Source organism: Scomber japonicus, chromosome 12 (genome assembly GCF_027409825.1).
Source record: "Scomber japonicus isolate fScoJap1 chromosome 12, fScoJap1.pri, whole genome shotgun sequence".
Taxonomy (NCBI): domain Eukaryota; kingdom Metazoa; phylum Chordata; class Actinopteri; order Scombriformes; family Scombridae; genus Scomber; species Scomber japonicus.
Genome location: NC_070589.1, coordinates 34,160,698 through 34,184,044, shown reverse-complemented (window position 1 = coordinate 34,184,044; position 23,347 = coordinate 34,160,698).

Below are 23,347 nucleotides of genomic sequence, written 5' to 3'. Positions count from 1 at the left end.
TACACAGCATGACAGTGCTGGCTCTGAAAGAAATGCCCCTCAGGTAAGTAACGTTAGGGCAAACATGAAACCTTTAATTTATTTGCTGTTAGACATCATGAAAAAGCCTTAAAACTGTTTAAACCCACTTTCAGCTTTGAAAATTAAAAAGGACGATTTTGGCATTTCTTTCCCCATCCAGACCACATTAGATTAACTACTCTGTTTGTGTTTATAGACAAAATTAAGGTTTCATAAAATCTGAAAGCAGCTGTTCATATGTGTAAGGGGTGAAAAAACAAAGAATCAGCTGCTAAATATTATTATTAATGTTTCCTTTAACTTCTCTTCTCCTTCTCCTCTGTCTATAATAGTGACACTGACATTAACCTGACTATTAAAGCTTTACTGTATTTGTTCAGTTTAAAGATAAAATAGACCCAAAAAAAATGTTTATGTTTCTAGTAAATGTTCAAATAACTCCAAAAACACTGAATCTTTAAAATGAAGAAACAGTTTATGTCAAAGGACAGCAGGTTCAACAATGGTCCAGTTTTTCTCAGCTCTGCTTACTGAGGGAGTCGATGTTGTACAGACAGTGAAAACATCCAAATATGTTGTTAACATGTTTTATTTCTTTATTTGTTTTAATTCATTCAGTAATAAAAAGGAAAGGTTAATAAAACAGTTTCAGGTTGTATTTGAGGGAATTTTTCATAATCACAAAATACAAAGAAAACAAAGATAATGAAATATACAGTAGAAAACAAATATAGAAAGTCTGCTTTAAATTCATATTCACTCTTCAATCTCCTCATTTATAATAAAAATGCACTTCAATTCACAAAATCCAAGTTACAAAATGTTTGAAATAAACAAAAATATCGTAAAATATTTTTTTAAAAAGAGAACAAATAAAAAACAACTTGATGAGAAAAAATAAATTCAATATAAGAAAAAGGCAAGAGCAAACAACACATTAAAATGAGATAAAATCAATTAAATGAAAATTAAAACTCAAATAAAATCAAGAAAAACTGATAAAACTTTAAAAAGATTAAAAGAGATCACTGAGTCAGCAGACCTGATCTCATCATTTGTTGTGCTGTTTCCAAACTGTCAGGTTAAATTTCAGGAAATAAGTTTAAAATAATGAAGAAGACATCTAAACGTTCTCTATTTAATATAATGGTGCAGCCATAAAAACACAGAGTCAGTGTGAACATTGACATTTTAACAATGTAAAGTCAATGTAAATGTGCTCAATAGTTAATTTGCACCTGCAGTCCTGACACGACTAAAACGAGACAAACAGATAAAACACTTCATACATAATAGAGCTGCAATCAATATAAGAGGAAAAGAACAACTGGAGAAAATGTATCACAACTCTTTGTCCTTAAACAATCTTCAACAATCAATACAATCAAACAGGAATAAAACAGGAGAGTCAATCTATAAAAACATCATTCATGAGTACATATCATATATAGCTGCTTATATAACTTCATGTACAATATATATGTGATACTGTCAGATTAAGAACTAGTTTAAATCATCAACTATTTAATGTAACAGAACATGTCAAAGCAACAAGGTGATTTAATATTTCAGATATGAAGCATGAGAAACCAGCAGGTGTAGTTGTGACTGTTCATCTGGTGTTGTGTGTGTGTATATATGTGAGATGTATCATTGAATCAGAGTACGTCCACACTGCGTCGCTTCATTTGTAAACACATCTTTTTCTCTGTGTTTCAGCCCTCAGTCCAGACTAAAACTGCATTTTCTCACCCAAAACTGAGCTTTTCTGAGACGTTCTCCAGACTGTTTGAATCTAAAACAGCAGCTTGGTGTTTCAGTGTGTACGAGGAAAGTACACGTTCTTCTTCTATACTAAACAAGAGAGTCAATCTATTCATCAACTCCACTGTGAGGAGATTAAATATTAACATTATTAAATGCACAACAATGATGATTAGGGGATCATTACAAGTTACTTAAATACATACTGTAAAATATCAAATTACACCAAAAGTGGTTTGCTGACCTCATCTGTTGCTCATACCTTTCCTCTATTTCCTTCATCATACCAAAACAGTGAAATTATCTGAAATACAAATTGTATCATATTAAATTTAAACATTTTCAACATTATGCTCATCTAGAATATAAGTAAAAATAAAATAAAAATAGAAGAAATTCATATTGTGGTAACTCAGAGGCAGCCATTTTGAATTTGGTAAATAAGGGAACTGTTTCCTGTTATTTTCTTATTTCCTTCCTCAGTTTCTCCAGCTGTTTGCGTATTTGTTCGTCTTTCTCTTCCAGGATTCGTTGTTTCTCCTCTTCAACATCTCTTTCTGCCTTTTGGAACGTTTCATTGGTGTAATGATTTCCTCTGTTCTTCTCTGTTATATTTCTGATCTTCTCCAGCAGCTCACTGACCTGAGAACGATCCTTCAGCTTATTATTGAACATGTGGTACTGGTCGTTACATTTGGTCACAAGTTCCTGCAGATCTGTGTTGTCCTTCAAGAACTCCTCGATAGATACTTCGTCTAGCAGGTCACCATTAGTAAAGAGAACCATGCAGTATCTGTTGGCTTCCTCACCAAAGATTTCCTGAATCTTCTCCACTGTCTGCTTTTCTTCCTCTGCGAACCTGTACAGTCTGATGACAATCAGGAAGATATGAGGTCCAGGTGCAGCATAAGTAATGCACTGGTGGATATCTTTAAATGTTTTCTCTTTACAGAATCTGATGTCAAACAGGCCTGGAGTGTCGATAACAGCAACTTTTTGTCCTTCCACCTCACCAACAACCTTTTCACACTCAGTAGTCAGAGAGCTAGCAGAAAATTTAGATTTAAAGCACGGTCTTCCCAGAATCGTGTTTCCTGAGGCACTTTTACCAACTCCGGTCTTCCCCATCATCAAAATCCTGATCAGATCATTATTGTAGTAGACTGGAGGAGATGAAGAAAAAAGGAAAATCAATGCTTTGTATATCATAAAATATGTTTAATTAATCCACATCAGGAATGGATAACTACTGTTTCTTAGTCATCAAAGCTTTCTTTATTTTTATGTTTCTTTAAGCATGATCACAGTGTCTTGTCACAATGGCCCAAAGTTATTGTTTAATGAATTGTTTTAGAAGCATACTGGATTATTATGAACCTCTCAGGTGGTCTAGGACAGGTCTACTTTCTGTCCTCAGAGTCTAAACTAGACCTGGAGAAGCAGCGTTCAGTTTTTATTCTCCACATATCTGAAAAAACTCCCAGAAAACTGAAGGTCTGCTTCATCTCAGTTCTTTAAACCCAAGCTGAAAATTTCTATGTTAGCAACTAAGTTTTATTAAATCACATTTGAGGCTTTTGATTAATAGCTCACACTGCAGTGTAACTTTCATTCTTGTTTTATTTGTCTTATTCCACTTTAGCTTATTTTATATTTAAATATCTCTTTATTTGGCTAATGTTGTTTAATATTGTCTCAATGTCTTTTATGTTCTATATAAAGCACTTTGCTTTGTGATTGAAATATGCTGTAAAAATTCACGACTTATTATTTTAATATTTTTGATTTGATCTTTAATGTTGCCTTAATCATTATTGTTATTTTACTAAAAGACTCATCAACACATAAAACGTATTCTGTGTGTACAAAGTGTGAGTTTCAGTGTCTGTGATGTTGGAGATAACTGTACACACTGATGCTCCTTCCTCCAGCTGTAAAACACAGTGATTAACTGGATAATATTGAATATCATGTGTGAACTGTTACAAAGTGAGACTAATTATGGCTGAGTTGTGATTCATAACTACAAACTGTTTATTTTAACATAATGGTTGTTGGTTTATTAGTGTAAGATTTAAAATGTGATTAAATATACTGGTAAAAACCTGTGTTCACCTTTATGTTAAAATAGTCCTTAAAATGAAACATTGATGAAATCTTTAGAATAATTTTATATCATAACTAGGGCTGTCAATTGATTAAAATATGTAATCACATGATTGCAATTTAATCACACATTTTCTGTGTTTTTCTAAACGTAATTCAAATGTATGTATATTATTATTGAAACTATTCAGAACTATTAAATACTGCATGCTCCAAAACTCTGCTGTCGGGTATGATACATGTTAGGAACCACACACACACACAGACACACACACACACACACACACACACACACACACACACACACACACACACTTGTAATAAGAGCAAAATACACACACAGTCTGTCTCTGGCTCATATGTTACTGTTATTTAAGGAGAGCATCATCAAGAGTCCAATATGCTGCTACTGCTACTGTATATAGGTGTGTGCAGCGTGCAGACACTGTGCTTGTTACCACACGGACGCGCAGCAGCACACAAACATCAAAACATCACTAATAAAAGGACACAATGTGAATTGAAATGATGTATATCAACATATTAAAAATACATGTCACATTAGTTAGTTATAATATTTATCAGATTTAATTAATTGTAAAAAACCAAAAAAACAAATTAAATGAGAATGAGCCTCCCACTTTGTGTGTGTGTGAGGGGGGGGGGGGGGGGGGGGTCAGCAACCGTATGAAAATGCAGCACAGAGTGAGTTGTTGGTGTTTTTGTAGAGAATGGGTCTCAGAACATCGTCTGCTTCTGGAGGAAAGACGCTCTGCTTCCACTTAGTGATTTTATCAACAAGAAAATCACTAAGAAAACATCTGTATGGATCTGTTTATGAATGTGGATGATTCTGACAGTAGAGGCTAGAGTTATACTGTAGAACTGAGATGTTGATAAGTCTGTAGCTTCTGATGCTGCACAGAGCACAGTGCCATTACACACACCTCTACACACTGGTTAGAACTACACACACCTCTACACACTGGTTAGAACTACACACACCTCTACACACTGGTTAGAACTACACACACCTCTACACACTGGTTAGAACTACACACACCTCTACACACTGGTTAGAACTACACACACCTCTACACACTGGTTAGAACTACACACACCTCTACACACTGGTTAGAACTACACACACCTCTACACACACCTCTACACACTGGTTAGAACTACACACACCTCTACACACTGGTTAGAACTACACACACTTCTACACACTGGTTAGAACTACACACACCTCTACACACTGGTTAGAACTACACACTGGTTATAACTACACACACCTCTACACACTGGTTATAACTACACACACACCTCTACACACTGGTTAGAACTACACACACCTCTACACACACCTCTACACACTGGTTAGAACTACACACACCTCTACACACACCTCTACACACTGGTTAGAACTACACACACCTCTACACACTGGTTAGAACTACACACACCTCTACACACTGGTTAGAACTACACACACCTCTACACACTGGTTAGAACTACACACACCTCTACACACTGGTTATTACTACACACACCTCTACACACTAGTTATAACTACACACACCTCTACACACACTGGTTATAACTACACACACCTCTACACACTGGTTATAACTACACACACCTCTACACACTGGTTATTACTACACACACCTCTACACACTGGTTATAAATACACACACCTCTACACACTGGTTATAACTACACACACCTCTACACACATCACGCTGGTTATAACTACACACACCTCTACACACTGGTTAGAACTACACACACCTCTACACACACATCACACTGGTTAGAACTACACACACCTCTACACACTGGTTATAACTACACACACCTCTACACACTGGTTATAACTACACACACTTCTACACACTGGCTATAACTACACACACTTCTACACACTGGTTAGAACTACACACACCTCTACACACTGGTTAGAACTACACACACCTCTACACACTGGTTATAACTACACACACCTCTACACACACCTCTACACACTGGTTAGAACTACACACACCTCTACACACTGGTTAGAACTACACACACCTCTACACACTGGTTACTACAAACACCTCTACACACTGGTTAGAACTACACACACCTCTACACACTGGTTATAACTACACACACCTCTACACACTGGTTATAACTACACACACCTCTACACACACCTCTACCAAATTCAGAGATTACAGCTGATATAGGCGACATATTAGAAAATGTTCCTATTAGTCATTTTATGTGCAATCGAGCTCTGTGGTCATTTAATTATGAGGATGTGTTGGACAGGACAGCTGTTCTATAACGATAAATGTAGAAATCTTATCAAGTCTCATCAAGTTTCTCTCATCTAACTGAACAAACCTGAGTTTGTTTTGACTTACCTGATGTTTTAATGTGACCACTGACTTCACCAGCTGGTCCAACACCTACTGAGGTCACTGCTCTGCATCTGAACATATACTCTGTGTTAGGAGTCAGACCGCTCACTGTGACTTCTTCAGCTTTTGCTGCTGGTATTCGTTTCCATCCATCCTTTCCACCAAATCTTGGTCGAGGGATCTTCAGTGTCACACTGTTGTGGGTTACATCACCTGCTGACAACAGAGAACTGATCACTGCTGAGGACAAATCAGTCCAAGTAGTCCAATAATAAATAACAACAATAACTGTTCACAGCATTCATCTTATTAATATAACGTTTTATTCCTGATCTCCCGTACATTCACTAAATACATCAATGATTTAAAGGTCTCTTTAAAAAAAAAAAATCAAACAACATGAGAAGCTTATTAGTGTAGTTTCAGGAGCAGGACCACATCACAACTGCTCTGCCTCCAGCCACTCAAATAAATAATCCTTCATAGGGTCCTGAGGGGGTCCTCGCTGCTCAGGTGCTACAAGCCTCCCTAAAATGCAGTCAGCAACGGAGGAACTACGCTCCTCAATCGTTTTCTTAATAAATGGTTCAAGCGCATCATGTTATGGGTCTGGTCCTTGCTAGTGAATTATCCTTTATAACACTAAACAAAAGACAAAAGAAGCAGAAGAAGTGTGGATCACAGTGCCCTAGTTAATCCAGCCAGGTCAGTTAACCCCAAACCTCACATCAGCAATTTAACCTTTGGGTTATTTAACATCCGTTCGCTGACTAACAAGGGACCTCTGCTATACGATCTCCTGAACGATCGTAAGTTTGATTTCTTTTGTTTGACCGAGACATGGCAGCAGCCTAATGACTTCTCACACCTTAATCAAACCGTTCCTCCTGGGTTTGCCTACATGTCACAACCCCGTTTCTCTGGTAGAGGGGGCGGCCTGGCAATACTCTACAGTGAAAAGTGGAAAGTGTCCTCTATTACCGTACCTGTGTACCCTTCATTTGAGTCCATTGCTCTCCAAATCAAGGGCCCTACTCCTACCATCCTCGCCACTGTTTATCGTCCACCCAAGCCGAACAATGCCTTCCTGCAGGAATTCTCTGCCTTCTTAACAACCTTATGTTCTGTGTCCCCGAATCTACTATTGCTGGGTGATTTTAATATTCACTTGGACAACATCAACAATGCTTTTACAAGGGACTTTACTTCATGCCTTGACAGCTTTGGAATACAGCAATATATTGACTTTCCAACACACTCCAAGGGACACATTCTCGACCTAATCTGCTGCTCTGGTGTAATCCCTCATAACTGCTGTGCCTCAGATCTGCCTATCTCAGACCACAAGTTAATATCCTGCAACATCAACCTACGACTATCCAAGACTATTATGCATCGCTCTATCACATTCCGAAACATTAAACATATTGACTTGTTGGCTCTCTCCAATGGTATTGGTGACCTACCTAGCAGAGAAAATTTATCCACCACAGATGAACTGGTATCCCACTACAATGATGGACTTCATGGACTGCTCAATACTCTGGCACCTCTGAAAAATAGGTCTGTTTCTTTTACCCACTCTGCTCCTTGGTTTACACCAGCCCTACGCCAGCTCAAAACTAAAGGCCGTCGCTTGGAGCGTCTTTATATTAAAACCGGCCTGGCAGTTCACAAAGAAATGTACTACAACCACATACTCGAATACAAGGATGCTCTTTCCTCAGCCAAAACCACATACTACAGAACCTTAATCAGGACAGCTGATGGGAACACTAGAGCCCTATTCTCAACTCTCAACAACATTCTGAAACCACCTGATGCTCTACCACCTCATCTACTCACAGTTACACAGTGTGATACCTTCATGACCTTCTTCAATGCCAAAATTGAAAATATCCACCGGACACTGACTGCTACTAAAAACTCTGCATCCTCTCTGCACTCTTGGTCTACATCTTCCTTCAGCTCTCCGCTCACCAGCTTCATACTGCCAACTGTCTCTGAAATAAGTGGTCTCATTCATAAAGCCAAGTCATCTACCTGCCAGTTAGACCCACTACCTACCCACCTGGTCAAAAGCTGCCTACCTGCCCTGTCTGCGTTAATAACTGACATCATTCATTCCTCACTGACTTCTGGTGTTGTTCCATCATCACTAAAGACTGCTGCAATAACTCCTACACTCAAGAAACCTGGCGCTGATCCAAATGACTTGAACAACTTCCGTCCCATCTCTAACTTGCCATTTCTCTCCAAAATACTTGAAAGAACGGTTGTAGCTCAGATCCACACCCATCTGTCTGACAACAACCTTTATGAACAATTTCAGTCAGGCTTCCGTCCCCTCCACAGCACCGAGACAGCCCTAGTGAAAATCACCAACGACCTCCTGATGGCATCTGACTCTGGACTTCTCTCCATTCTGGTTCTCCTCGACCTGAGTGCAGCCTTTGACACCGTTTCTCATGAAATCCTCCTGGACAGATTAGCCTCCATTGGAATCACTGACATCCCACTGGCTTGGTTCACATCATATCTCTCTGACCGCACTCAGTTTGTTCAAATCAAAAACCTGAGATCCGGCTCCTCTCCAGTCTCTAGTGGTGTTCCCCAGGGCTCTGTCCTTGGCCCCCTCCTCTTCATTATTTATCTTCTGCCTCATGGTCACATTCTCAGGAAATTTGACATACAATTCCACTGTTACGCTGATGATACCCAACTCTATCTTTCCACTAAGCCTACTTCCACTCTGCCACCCACAGCTCTATCCGACTGCTTACTGGAAATTAAATCATGGCTCTCACTAAATTTTCTTAAACTTAACGGCGAAAAAACTGAGGTCCTCCTCATTGGTACCAGATCAACCTTAGCAACACTCAACACTTTCTCCATGTCCATCGACAATACCACTGTTCCTCCATCCCCTCAAGTAAAGAGCCTGGGTGTCATCCTGGACAGCACACTATCGTTTGAAGCCCACATCAATAGCGTTACTCGGTCTGCATACTTCCATCTACGTAACATCAACCGTCTCCGTCCCTCACTTTCACCAACCTGCACCGCTATCCTGGTAAACACCCTGATCACATCTCGTCTGGACTACTGTAACTCTCTCCTCTTTGGTCTTCCGCGGAAATCTCTCCACAAACTCCAACTTGTACAGAACGCAGCCGCTCGTATCATAACTAGAACTCCCTTTATTGAACACATCACTCCTGCTCTGCAGCAACTTCACTGGCTCCCTATCAAATCCCGCATTGACTTTAAGATTCTACTCCTCACATTCAAGATCCTTCACAACCTGGCACCATCATATCTCTCTGAACTTATCCACATCTACACACCTTCTCGAACTCTCCGATCCTCCTCTGCTAACCAGCTCTTCGCTCCATCTGCCAACTTAACCACCATGGGGTCAAGAGCTTTCAGCCGATCAGCCCCCCGCCTATGGAACTCTCTCCCGCCTGACATTCGCACTTCAGACTCTGTCTCTACCTTTAAATCCCGCCTGAAAACACACCTATTCAGAGTGGCCTACTCTGTCTCCCTTTAACTATGCAATCTTCATTCTTGTTTATTATTATATTAATGCACTTTGAAGTCACGTTCATATTTATTTTTATTTATCTATCTATTTTATTTATTTTCTTTCTTTATTCTTTATCTCTGCACTAAATGTCACCTGATTTATATTGTTTGATGTACTGTTTTTGTGTTATGTGTGCCTTGTAAGGTGACCTTGAGTGCTTTGAAAGGCGCCTTTAAATAAAATGCATTATTATTAAAAGATCTTCATTTTCTATTCCTCACAGATCACACTGGACAAAATCCACTTTTTCTTCCAAAGCAGTGTAACAACAAATTTCAGTTTACTTTTTTACGAAGTGTTTAACTTCTACACATATTATTATTATCATTATTATTATTATTATTATTATTATTATTATTATTGGTAGTAGTAGTAGTAGTAGTAGTAGTATTATATCTTACCTGAGTTTGTTTCAACTTGAGGTTTTCCAGGAGGGCTGCAAGGTAAAGTTTTAATGTGACCACTGACTTCACCAGCTGGTCCAACACCTACTGAGGTCACTGCTCTGCATCTGAACATATACTCTGTGTTAGGAGTCAGACCGCTCACTGTGACTTCTTCAGCTTTTGCTGCTGGTGTTTGTTTCCATCCATCCTCTCCACTGACACAGTACTCTACACAGTAGGAGGTGATGTTCTCTGCTCCAAATCTTGGTGGAGAGATCTTCAGTGTCACACTGTTGTGGGTTACATCACCTGCTGTCACTGTTTCAGGCTTTGAAGGAGGCTCAAAGTTCTTCCTGACAGTAAAACCGTCTTTATAAACGTAGATGCTTGAACCTTTCTGTGTCTCACTTGTTAAACCCACTGTCAGGAACTTTATGTTCTCATTCTCTTTGTTGGCTTCTGCAAAATCACTGAACAGCTTTGCTTTGGTCCTCATTGCATGTGATACTTCTTTAGAGGCGTACCATTGTTCCTTCTCTATGTCATGACAACGTGGATTTTGAGGGTCGTCTGCTTTGGGTTTTTCTTCTAAGTAGTTTGATAAAGCTGAGAGGTACGGTTCAGCACTTCCCAGTGAGGTGAAAACAAAACACACAGCATGTTCTGCACTCAGAGTTTCCCTGTACAGTTGACTCTGAGATGGGACAATCTGAGTGTTTTTCATCTTGTTGGTGAAAGACTGTAAAGTGAAGATTTCTCTCTCTTTACAGTCCATCCACTTGTTCAGGCTTGTGTTGTTGAAAGGAGAAGAACGTCTCTTCTTCAGGATCTCTGCCAGCACAGCCTCCTCTTTCCCTCCTCCCCGGATTGATGGAAGTATCTTTGCCAGGTTTTGTTGTAATTCCAGTTTGAACTCAGAGAAATATTCTTTAAAAGTTTTAAGTTTGTCACCAATCTGTGGGAACTGCTGTGCAGTGGCGGTTCTTATTGCATCATTACATCTCATTTCCAGCTCAGTGAAGTCCTCCAGGACACTCTGGCATTCCTGCACTAATCCTAAACTTATCTGACGGACGAGTTTAGCAGCTGATGAATCTAAAAACTCAAGTGGCAGCAGCCAGACTTTCATTGGTACAGCATTTTCTCCATTGGTTCCCAGCAGTTGTGGCAGGCTTTGGTAGACTTGTACAGCATCCTGAAAGGTTGTTGGAGATTTCTTCAGTAAAAAGTCTCCATGGAATTTGCAGGAGAACTTCTTCACCTTTTCAATGTCCTTTTTATCCATTTTGAAGGAACCTTCCCCCTCTACTGCGAGGTTGGGGACGTTCTTGATCATCACCTTCATGTTTCCCTGAATATCTTGATGACTTTCTTCATGAGACACCTCACGGTCAAAGACAAAGAAGGCTTGTGCCCCATAAAGGATTCCTGTGACTACATGTGTTGCTATTCCTTTTTTAAAAACATTTTGATGCTTGACTTTTCCAAGATGATTCATTGACAGTTGCTGCATCTTTGTGGTTGCTTGGTACTTCAGTGTTACTCTGGCCTGATTTTTGGATGTTATACTATCATTCAGGTATTTGGCAGATCCTCCAACCTCTATTAGACCACCTACGAAACTTGCCTTCAGGGACCCTTCAATATTTAATGCTTTAGTTTTATCTGCAATTGATTCAGATGCAACTATGTCAAAATTGTTGTAGTGTTGAAGTTTTTCTCGTATATCGTTTTTCAGATCATTAATATCCCATAATGTGATGCCTGCAAAAGAGGAAACAAAAATCAAGATCAGTTTCCTTCATGAATGAATCAGTGTTCTGCCACTTCTTGTCTGATCCCTTATGTGAATATAAAACACTTTTAACAGATAACTGATCACTGCTGATCACAAATCAGTCCAGGTGATCAACTAACAAAAAATAGTAATTGGTGGAGCAGAAAGTACTCTGGGCAAGCAATCTATCTTTTAAATTAAATTGTACAGTTAATACAGTAATTACCATAGCCCAGTCAAATGTGAACGAGCACCTTTGGGCTACCATAATTACTGTAGTAGCAGCACAACTTAAAAGTCTGATCCTGTTAACTTGTTCAAATTTAGTTGATTTGGTAATTTTTCCAGATTTTTGTGATCTGCTGCTGGGATGCTGCTGAAACGTGCCGTGCTGCTGGTTGGATCACATCATTTATTAGAGACGCAGCGTTCACCTCCGGAGGACACGGTGCAGCTGTACCGCATCCTTACTAATATAACTCTTTACTCCTCTTCTCCTGTGCATTCACTTTTTTTCATCGCAACATCCATCACAGAAAATGTGAGTCTCTCTTATATCCAACAACTTACTTTTATCCTTTGTAACACTGAACAAAAGACAAAATATCTTAATTTTATATTTCCCACAGATCACACACTGAACAAAATCTACCTTTTTCTTCCAAAGCAGTGTACCAACAAATGGCACATTTCTACATGTGAATGTTTACCAGTGATGAGTGAGTCTTTACGGCAGTCATACAGCATCCCAAGGTCAAAAGGTCGGCCGACCGCTGCCACCTCCATCGTCTCCATGGTGTCCGCATCCATTGCTCAGTGTGAACTGGAAAAAATGGATAACAGCGTATGAGTTGGGCAGTCGGTTTCGGCTGATCATCAAGTAATACATTCTGGATTTCTTCAGTAAATATCACCAACACATCATTTATTTTTTTTTATTATATTAATCTTTCTCACTTACTGTCACAGATTACTGTTATAATGGAGCAGTGTAAAGTGTCAACAGTGTTCAGCATGTGTTCATATGGTAGAGTGTTCCTGCTGCTGTCATATTCCTGCTCTGTCTGCACATTTAGATATGAGCAGTCACCCAGGGGGACATCTTACTTCTTATGATATTTAAAGGAGGTCTGGACTAAAACAACATGAGGAATCACAAAGGGGTTTTCACTTTTAGTAACACAAATATCCGTCCAGTAGCGTGGGAAGATATGGGGGTCGTTTCCACTGAACAAAATAGTGCAATGGTGCCGACTGGTGGTCAACCCTCCCAAGCATCTTTTTGAGCTGCTGTAGTGGTGAATTTTCCCCACTATGGGATCAATAAAAGTTTATCCTAACTTACCTTATCTTATATAACAGCTGTAAAACTGCATTACAGCCTACAAAAGGAAATTTAAATCATTTGAAGATTATCAACTCTCCAGTGAAGCAGTTTCTGTTTCTGTTGACACATCTCAGTAAAACACTGCATGTGTTCTACTGAACATGCTGAACTCATTTCCTACCTTTTAAAAATCATATGAACATTTTGCATGACACTGTTTGGCTCTGAAGTGCCAATAATAGCCACAAATGTCAGTTACTCATTAAAACTGGAATTTTGCTATTTGAGTTCTTGAATTTCAATTAGTTGTTAGCAGTAGCTTTACTAAGTGTCACTTAATTTGGTAGCAGTTACATTAGGCTGGGTGATTGACTGAAAGTTAAAGAAGGTTTAAAGTTTTGATTATAGGTATGATATAGTTTAGCAAATATCCAGGAAATTATTCACTGCTCTTTCAATCCTATGAATAGAGATATCTTTTCACTGCTCCATCTATTAATACTCACAATCACACCAATATTTCTATCAAACCAAGGAATATCAGTCAAACATCAAACTGTAGTGCTGTATGTTTTGATTCTACTTAGTTGTCGATTAAACTGTGTATTTTAACAAATACAATATGTTATTTGTTGTTTGGTCCCCACATGTGAGTATCAAAAAGTAGGTCCCCAGCCAACATGGAAACCAGGGTGTGTGTGTGTGTGTGTGTGTGTGTGTGTGCGTGCGCGCGTGCGCGCGTGTGTGTGGGTGGGGGGCGGGGGTTGACCATATACTGTATGGTAAAAGACAATAGAGACTCTCATTCAGTTTAGATGCTGTGAAAAACATTTAGTTGCTGCTCCTGAATCTTATAATCGTACGGAAATTATAACTGCAGCTGTACAGCTACGTCCAACAAAGGAGATTCACATCATCAGTTTGGTTATAACAGCAGCAAGGAACTCTCTTTATCTCTCTGAAAAAATCTGCAGCCACACTGCTCTCACACAGTCATGAATATCTTGATCAGAACTCATCAATAACACGAGTGCTGATCATGTTTAAGCTCTCTCCTCATTTTTCTTTCACTTCACTAAGATCATGTTGACCTGAATGAGTTTAGAGACCCTGCAGCTCTAATCTGGAAAAACAACAATAAAACAGAATCAGTGTACTTACAGCAAAAAGGTTTGTGATGCTCTGAGAGCGCTCTGTGCTTTCTATCTTTATATTCTCTCTGAGGGACAAACTCCACCTTTTAAAAAGAAGAAGTAGCTACTGAAGAGAATTAGTTTGGTGGGGTTTGTACAGCGGGTGTGTGTATGTATATTGTTCGTGTCCGATGGGTTTCTGACAGATTGTGAAAACAAATTTCCCCATGGGACAATAAAGGCTATCTATCTCTTGATTTCCCAGAAATGGTGTGACCATAAACTGTGTATATTGATCACATTTGAAATGTGCAGAAGGGGAAACAGCATTCAGCTTGTGGTCTACTTCTTCAGACAGAGGTCAGAGGTGAGAAAAGAGTTTCAACTGGTTTGTATAGAAATTTCTGAATCCTCCGACTTTACCTTGAGCACAGAGTTTTCAGTTATTCTATGAAATATTTCAACAATACTTTGCTGGGTTGTCAAGAAATTACTTTGACACATTCATGTTTCTCTAAGGATGAATTATAATAACTTTGATCCTCTACCTTTTTATCTCATACCATCATCTGGTCAAAACTTTAATATGCCAGTACTTTGGTTTATGACCTGCAAAACTAGGACAAGATGACATCATCAAAGGTCTTGTTTTGTCCAACAAACTCAAAGATATCCAGCATTAATGCACCAATATAATCCACCTGGTGAGAAGTGTTATTTCTTCTAAAATAAACCTTTTGTACAACAATCAAATAACTTACAACACTCACAAACATGTAAATCATTATCATGGGAAGAAAAGTTTGTATACTGCAGAAACATTTCATAGCGCTCTGTGGTTTCTATCTTTATATTCTCAGTGACAAACATCATGTTCTCTTTGTTCTTTATGAGGAGGAAGTAGCTGCTGAAGAGAATCAGCCTGATTTCTCAGAAATGGTGGAACCATAGAGTGTGTACAATGATCATGTATGAAATGTGCAGAAGGGGAAACATCACTCAGCTTGTCGCTCTGACCACAATCTGTGTGCTGAGACAACTTTTTCTGTCTGAAGGGAAAACAGCATTCTTTCACTTCCTCATTGACTCAATAAATGTACGTGTGGCCCCTGATAAAATGCACAGGAAACCCCAAACAGCCAGCGAGGGGCGTCCTCTTTCAACATGTGCCCAAGAATCTTCTAATATATATTTAGAGTTCACAAAGTCAGAACCAACTTCTACCCTTCCTGTATTCATCAAAATGGTTGTTAAATGAAGTGTTGAACAGGTAAACTACATAAATGTTAAACAGGGCTGTCAAAGTAAAGCTAGTAACAGCACTGTTGTTTTAGCTAAACTATGGATTTATATATGTGCCTTTTTTCTGAGTGTGTGATTTTAAGCACTTTATTATTTTTTGCAAGTAAAGAAATCATACCAAACAAGCTAGTTAGATCACACAAAGTCATACCCTATCTTCTTCTTTCTTTCTTATAGACATAAAAGCCATTTAGTTCATTTGTGTGTGTCAGTGCCTATGTTTCACTGATTTGTGAAATTTTAAGCATGTTATCAATACTTAGTGGGATAACAGATGTTACAATTATAAACTGCTCCATGACGGTCTACAGCAGTTCTGACCTTTGTAGTCTGCTTCTGCCCCTTCATGTACGAGTAAGGATAGTCTGATTTTTCCCAATACTTTGATCACAATCTCTCAACCATCAACAAAATCGATATAGTGTCAGTTGTAGAAACTGCATCAGTCATTGTCAAATCCAACAAAGGAGATTCAGTCATGAATATCTTGATCAGAACTCATCAATAACACGAGTGCTGATCATGTTTAAGCTCTCTCCTCATTTTTCTTTCACTTCACTAAGATCATGTTGACCTGAATGAGTTTAGAGACCCTGCAGCTCTAATCTGGAAAAACAACAATAAAACAGAATCAGTGTACTTACAGCAGAAAGGTTTGTGATGCTCTGAGAGTGCTCTGTGCTTTCTATCTTTATATTCTCTCTGAGGGACAAACTCCACCTTTCAGATGAGGATGTAACTGCTGAACTGAACTGGGGTGGTTTACCATAAATGGTGTGACCATAAACCATAAACGTTTGAAATGTGCAGAAGGGGAAACAGCATTCAGTTTGTGGTTTACTTCTTCAGACAGAGATCAGAGGTGAGAAAAGAGTTTCAACTGGTTTGAACACTTTGCTGGGTTGTCAAGAAATTACTTTGACACATTCATGTTTCTCTCAGGATGAATTATAATAACTTTGATCCTCTGCCTTTTTATGTCATACCATCATCTGGTCAAAACTTTAATATGCCAGTACTTTGGTTTATGACCTGCAAAACTAGGACAAGATGACATCATCAAAGGTCTTGTTTTGTCCTACAAACTCAAAGATATCCAGCATTAATGCACCAATATAATCCACCTGGTGAGAACTGTTATTTCTTCTAAATAAACCTTTTGTACAACAATCAAATAACTTACAACACTCACAAACATGTAAATCATTATCATGGGAGGAAAATGCTGCAGCAGCTTCCTGTTTGTATCCTGCAGAAATGTTTCACAGCGCTCTGTGGTTTTTATCTTTATGTTCTCAGTGACAAACATCCCGTTCTCTTTATTCTACTATAAAACTATACTATAAAAACATTTGATTTCTAACACATAAGAAAAAGCTCTTCTGATCAACCGTAAGTCAAAGATTTTGTAAAATAAACAGTGAAATTCTACTTTTCTCTTTATATAATTATTTATATTATATATTATTATATACTTATCTCTTTCATTTCTTTCCCACTTGCTGATTGGAGAGAGAGAGAGAGAGAGAGAGAGAGAGAGAGAGGGAGAGAGAGAGAGAGAGAGAGAGAGAGAGAGAGAGAGAGAGAGAGAGAAAACCTGTGTGGAAGTCGTACAAAAATAAGAGTGATTCCAGACAGACAAACGGAGCTGATGTTTTTTTTCTTCTGTGGAAACTCTGGTGATTAAATAGTTAATGATGCTAATGATGCTAATAATGTAGCTATCCACTAGCTTCATACAGTCAGATTCACATCATGTATGATTTAGAAACCAGTTGGAGTATTTTAACAGTTTGTGTTTAAAATATCTGTTTATATAACAAGTTTAAATGTGTTTATATGTTATTTCTTTATCACTTAAAAGCATTGTTAAAAATCTTTAAGTGTTCATTTATTATTCAATTGTATACAATTATTTTAATTTCATAATACAGTAGAGATGTGGAAAAAGCTAAAATGGAATAAATCATCTTTACTTAAGACACTGTAAACAAACGCAGAGATCATTTCTATTTATATAAAGGTTAAAATATTGAGAGATTTCATTTATATAGAAAGAACTTTAATGAACTGGTTGTTCTGTACTATATGTGAAGATCCAAGCCTGAAGTCTTCTAACTTGATGGCGAGCCAGACCCAGTGAGAGCTGTCTGAGGGTGTCATGAAGAGGTTTGACTGGCTGCTTCCAACTCTCTCTCAGTGGATTCATCTTTGGGTTCCCAGATAAGGAGTTACACAATCACTTAGCCTATATGCAGGTAGTGAAAGTTAAACAAACAAGAGCACAAGTGACACAAAGAACACTAAAAGAATACAAGAAGAACATTAAAGCTGCAAGCAGCAATGATCAGGCCCTCGCTTCCTTGCTCCGCCCTGAAGCAGCGAGATTTGCCGCAATGCATCTTCAAGATCCTAATGTAGCATTACTCATTCCTGCAGCAGTCTATCGTTATCACAGTCACCAAAGTGGTAGCTCGTACTTGCTAATGGCTAATATACACGGGAGAGAAAGGACAGGCCGCCATCGTCTGTTTGGTCTGGGAACTCACACACTGACCGTTTATTCTGCGCATGCTCACAATAACATCCTTGTGTACGTAGGCACATGACATCACTGCTTAGACTATTCAACATGGCGTTGCTACTCATATAATAAAATATGATTAACACTTAAGATAACACAGAGTGACTATAAAGTTGGTCAGATTAAATCTGTAGGAAACAGCGACAAAATCGCAGATTTGATTAAAAATGGCCGACTCCCTGTTGGAGTGAGGGTATGGGTCCAAGACACTTTTTTGTGTGTCTTTAGATGATACATATGTGTACTGTAATTTGGTTAATCTATGTCAATCTGGAGAGAGGGGCTCAATTTTCTTAATCTTCTACGGGGTGCAGTGGCACCATTTGGCCAGCAGTTACTGTTTAATGGACAAACATAAAATTGTCCACATCGCCACGAAGCAACTAAACCAGTAATCAAAAAGATTTTAATAACTTTTCACCTTTAATATCTGAAGATGTTTCTGAATGAATTTGAAGTCGGTCTCAAGCACGTTTAGGCTGTCAAAATGCATTTGTTTTATATAATAGTGCACTGTAGTGCTCGGGCCCTGAAAAGGAAACTGACATTAAAGACTTTTTTTCCATAAAAGAAGAGCTCCATTTTTTTATTTTGGGGTTTATGTACAGTATGTCATATGTGTTGTTTTTTGATGTTAGACTGTAATAAATCTCTCAACTGTTCACAGCACTCAATCTAGTAATAAATTAGTAATCTGGTCGTAACCACCGCATCAGTGCTACACAGAGAATTTGGTTTTTGCACCAATTATGACAGAGAAGGTTTTACAAATTATGATAATCATAACTCCTCTCTAAAAAGTAAAAGTAAATGTTTTGGTTTTCCATTGAGAATAAATCTGAAGTTATTTAGATTAAATACTGTTCCATCATCCTCTTATAACTGCAGTCCTTATTTACATACAGCAAATCAAAACTGTCATAAAGTGATAACGTGTCGTTCTATCATTGGCTGAGCAGACGGTCACACTGAGCCTGATCGCATCCTGACTAACAACACAAGTGTCACAACCCAGTCTGTTATTTAGTCGCTTTTTGTTTCTCCTAGTGTTTCTTCTCTAATGTTTCCTGTTTTATTTTGATAGTCACTTCTTGTCTCATTTCAGGTCCTTCACTTCCTGCTTCTTTTTCCTGCCTGTGTGATTACCTGCCTCACCCTAACGTGTTGCACCTGTGTCTCAGTATATCATCTTTTAGTTTTTTCCCCTCAGTGTTCCAGCGTTATTTAGTTTATTCCTTGTGAGTCTTTCATGTTTTTTGACCACTTTCTGCCTCGTTAACGCTGTGAACACACCGAAGGGCAGTGAAAAGCAACCTGCGACGAGTTGCCTGCAAACTGTATGTAAACTGGCAGTGGCTGCACTTCACCATCACTGTTGCTGTCTCTGCATTTCTGTGCCAAACAAAAAAGTTGTTGCCAATGTTGTAATGTCACCACCTGCTGCAGAGCACTCTGGTCAGCAACAGTGCAGTTGCCATACCACACTGTTATGCATGATCTTATAATGCTTTCAACAGTGCAGCAATAAAAGTTAGTGAGGTGTTTTTTGTGATAAGCGGGCCCTTTTCAACCTACTGAAAAAGTAAAGACATGGGATGATAAACCAGTATGATAAAGGCATTCCTTCCTGGATCTTGGTTGTTTCATCCTGGACAGTGGCTCTGATGCTCATCAGTCCTCAGCCTCCCTCATTGGACTTGGTGTATAGTCTCAGGGTGTGGACTTAGTGTGCATTCTCAGGGTGCTGGACTTAGTGCGCAGTCTCAGAGTGCTGGGCTTAGTGGGCAGTCTCAGGGTGCTGGACTTAGTGTGCAGTCTCAGAGTGCTGGGCTTAGTGGGCAGTCTCAGAGTGCTGGGCTTAGTGGGCAGTCTCAGGGTGCTGGACTTAATGTACAGTCTCAGGGTGCTGGACTTAATGTACAGTCTCAGGGTGCTGGACTTAATGTACAGTATCAGGGTGCTGGACATAGTGTGCAGTCTCAGGGTGCTGGACTTAGTGTGCAGTCTCAGGGTGCTGGACTTAGTGTGCAGTCTCAGGGTGCTGGATTTGGGATTGAACCCTCCATGCATTGTGAGGCGCTTCCTGGTCTTATATCAGTGGCCTCTATCTCCTCTTTTGGCCAGTTTATTATACCAGCGTGGTATCTGAGGACTGGCAGGGTGCACGTGTTGATGGCCTGGCCCTTGTTCTCCCCATTCAGCCGACTCTTCAGGAGCAGCAGAAAGGTTTGGCTGGATAGATGCAGTCATGTAAATACATTATTTTACTTTCTGTGCTGACTTTTTAAAACAGGAAACAGAAACAACATGAATTAGAGACATGAAACTGTTATCTGAGATGATTAAACACAAGAGTACTGATCAGAGCTCATTAACCACTTAACACACGCCCCTGTTTTTTATGCTGTTAGCCTAAATGACATGCCCAAGTTGTGAGCAGCACAGATCCCACATAGTTTGAGACTCAGAGATGTGTCTGGTATCATTGGAAAGGAAACACTCTCAGGATTCTTGTAAAAGTGTCTGTGTGATTCTGTGACTTACTGACAAAGAGTAGCAGAGGTTACAATGATGGGGTTGTTTACTCGCCCATAGGTTTGTCTTTACAATGACATGTGTACAGACATTCAGGGACCTCTCAGCGAGATATAGACACAATGAGGCCACAGCCACAGGTCTTGGCTTCATGCAGTCCAAATTTGGAGTCAAAAGACCAAAAGATGAATTTTTCAGAGTTATTTTTCAACAGGTATGTCCATGCGTTTTCCTCAGGTCCTTTTTGGAGACTCCAAATGGACACTTGATTACCAAAGCTGTATAACCACAATCAAACACCTATAACTTCACATCCCCTTTGCCTACAATCAAAATCTTGGTCTCTAATGAAAGCTGACGCCATATTATTATTATTATTATTATTGTTATTATTATTATTATTATTACATATAACCATATTTTTTTGTTTGGCCATATCTATCTATCTATCTATCTATTTGTTTATTTTGGTATAAGTCATATGTCAAGTCGAAGAAGAACCAACCGTGTACTAAAATGCAGTGTGCGTAATGATATATGGTTCAACTCTTTTACGCACAGGGCGCACGCCGGTTACGCTTGGAGTTTGTTTATGGACAGCCAAACTAATAGCTTAGTATCATACACCGTTGGAAACCTCTGACTATTGGCTAAACGGTTATCAACTTCATTTCACCGAATATTTCCATAGGCTAGAACAGCAGTCAATCAAAGCCATGTCGTCATTGTTATCGGTCACATGTCCTCATTGGCTTTGGAGACATGTACTGCCTAATCCTAAACACTGATTGGCTGGTGTGTGGTGTCGTCAGAAGCAGAAGAGGCTCACGGTCGTAAACATCTAGTCACGTGTACTCTGAGATGGACGTGCAGGTCAGGAAATTACGTAAACGGACCGTATGTGGTTTGTTATTTGTGTTATTACGTTACGTGTTGGACTAAATACATGGACATATTGAGGAAAGTATTTCGGTTTTATGGAAACGGATTTCATATTTCATATGTGTAAGTGGTGAAAAAATAAAGAATCAGCTGCTAAATATTATTATTAATGTTTCCATTAACTTCTCTTCTCCTTCTCCTCTGTCTATAATAGTGACACTGACATTAACCTGACTATTAAAGCTTTACTGTATTTGTTCATTTTAAAGAGAAAATAGACCCAAAAAAAACCCAATACATTTTTTCATCTACTATTATGGATCATACTTTGAAACTTAACACAGTTCAGTGTAAAATGTTTATATTTCTAGTAAATGTTCAAATAACTCCAAAAACACTGAATCTTTAAAATGAAGACACAGTTTATGTCAAAGGTCAGCAGGTTCAACAATGGTCCAGTTTTTCTCAGCTCTGCTTACTGAGGGAGTCGATGTTGTACAGACAGTGAAAACATCCAAATATGTTGTTAACATGTTTTATTTCTTTATTTGTTTTAATTCATTCAGTAATAAAAAGGAAAGGTTAATAAAACAGTTTCAGGTTGTATTTGAGGGAATTTTTCATAATCACAAAATACAAAGAAAACAAAGATAATGAAATATACAGTAGAAAACAAATATAGAAAGTCTTCTTTAAATTCATATTTACTCTTCAATCTCCTCATTTATAATAAAAATGCACTTCAATTCACAAAATCCAAGTTACAAAATGTTTCAAATAAACAAAAAAATCGTAAAATAATTAGGTTTTAAAAGAGAACAAATAACAAACAACTTGATGGGGAAAAAATAAATTCAATATAAGAAAAAGGCAAGAGCAAACAACACATATTTAAATGAGATAAAATCATTTTTAAGGGAAATTAAAACTCAAATAAAATCAAGAAAAATCTCATCATTTGTTGTGCTGTTTCCAAACTGTCAGGTTAAACTTCAGGAAATAAGTTTAAAATAATGAAGAAGACATTTAAACGTTCTCTATTTAATATAATGGTGCAGCCATAAAAACACAGAGTCAGTGTGAACATTGACATTTTAACAATGTAAAGTCAATGTAAATGTGCTCAATAGTTAATTTGCACCTGCAGTCCTGACACGACTAAAACGAGACAAACAGATAAAACACTTCATACATAATAGAGCTGCAATCAATATAAGAGGAAAAGAACAACTGGAGAAAATGTATCACAACTCTTTGTCCTTAAACAATCTTCAACAATCAATACAATCAAACAGGAATAAAACTGAGAGTCTATCTATAAAAACATCATTCATGAGTACATATCATATATAGCTGCTTATATAACTTCATGCACAATATATATGTGATACTGTCAGATTAAGAACTAGTTTAAATCATCAACTATTTAATGTAACAGAACATGTCAAAGCAACAAGGTGATTTAATATTTCAGATATGAAGCATGAGAAACCAGCAGGTGTAGTTGTGACTGTTCATCTGGTGTTG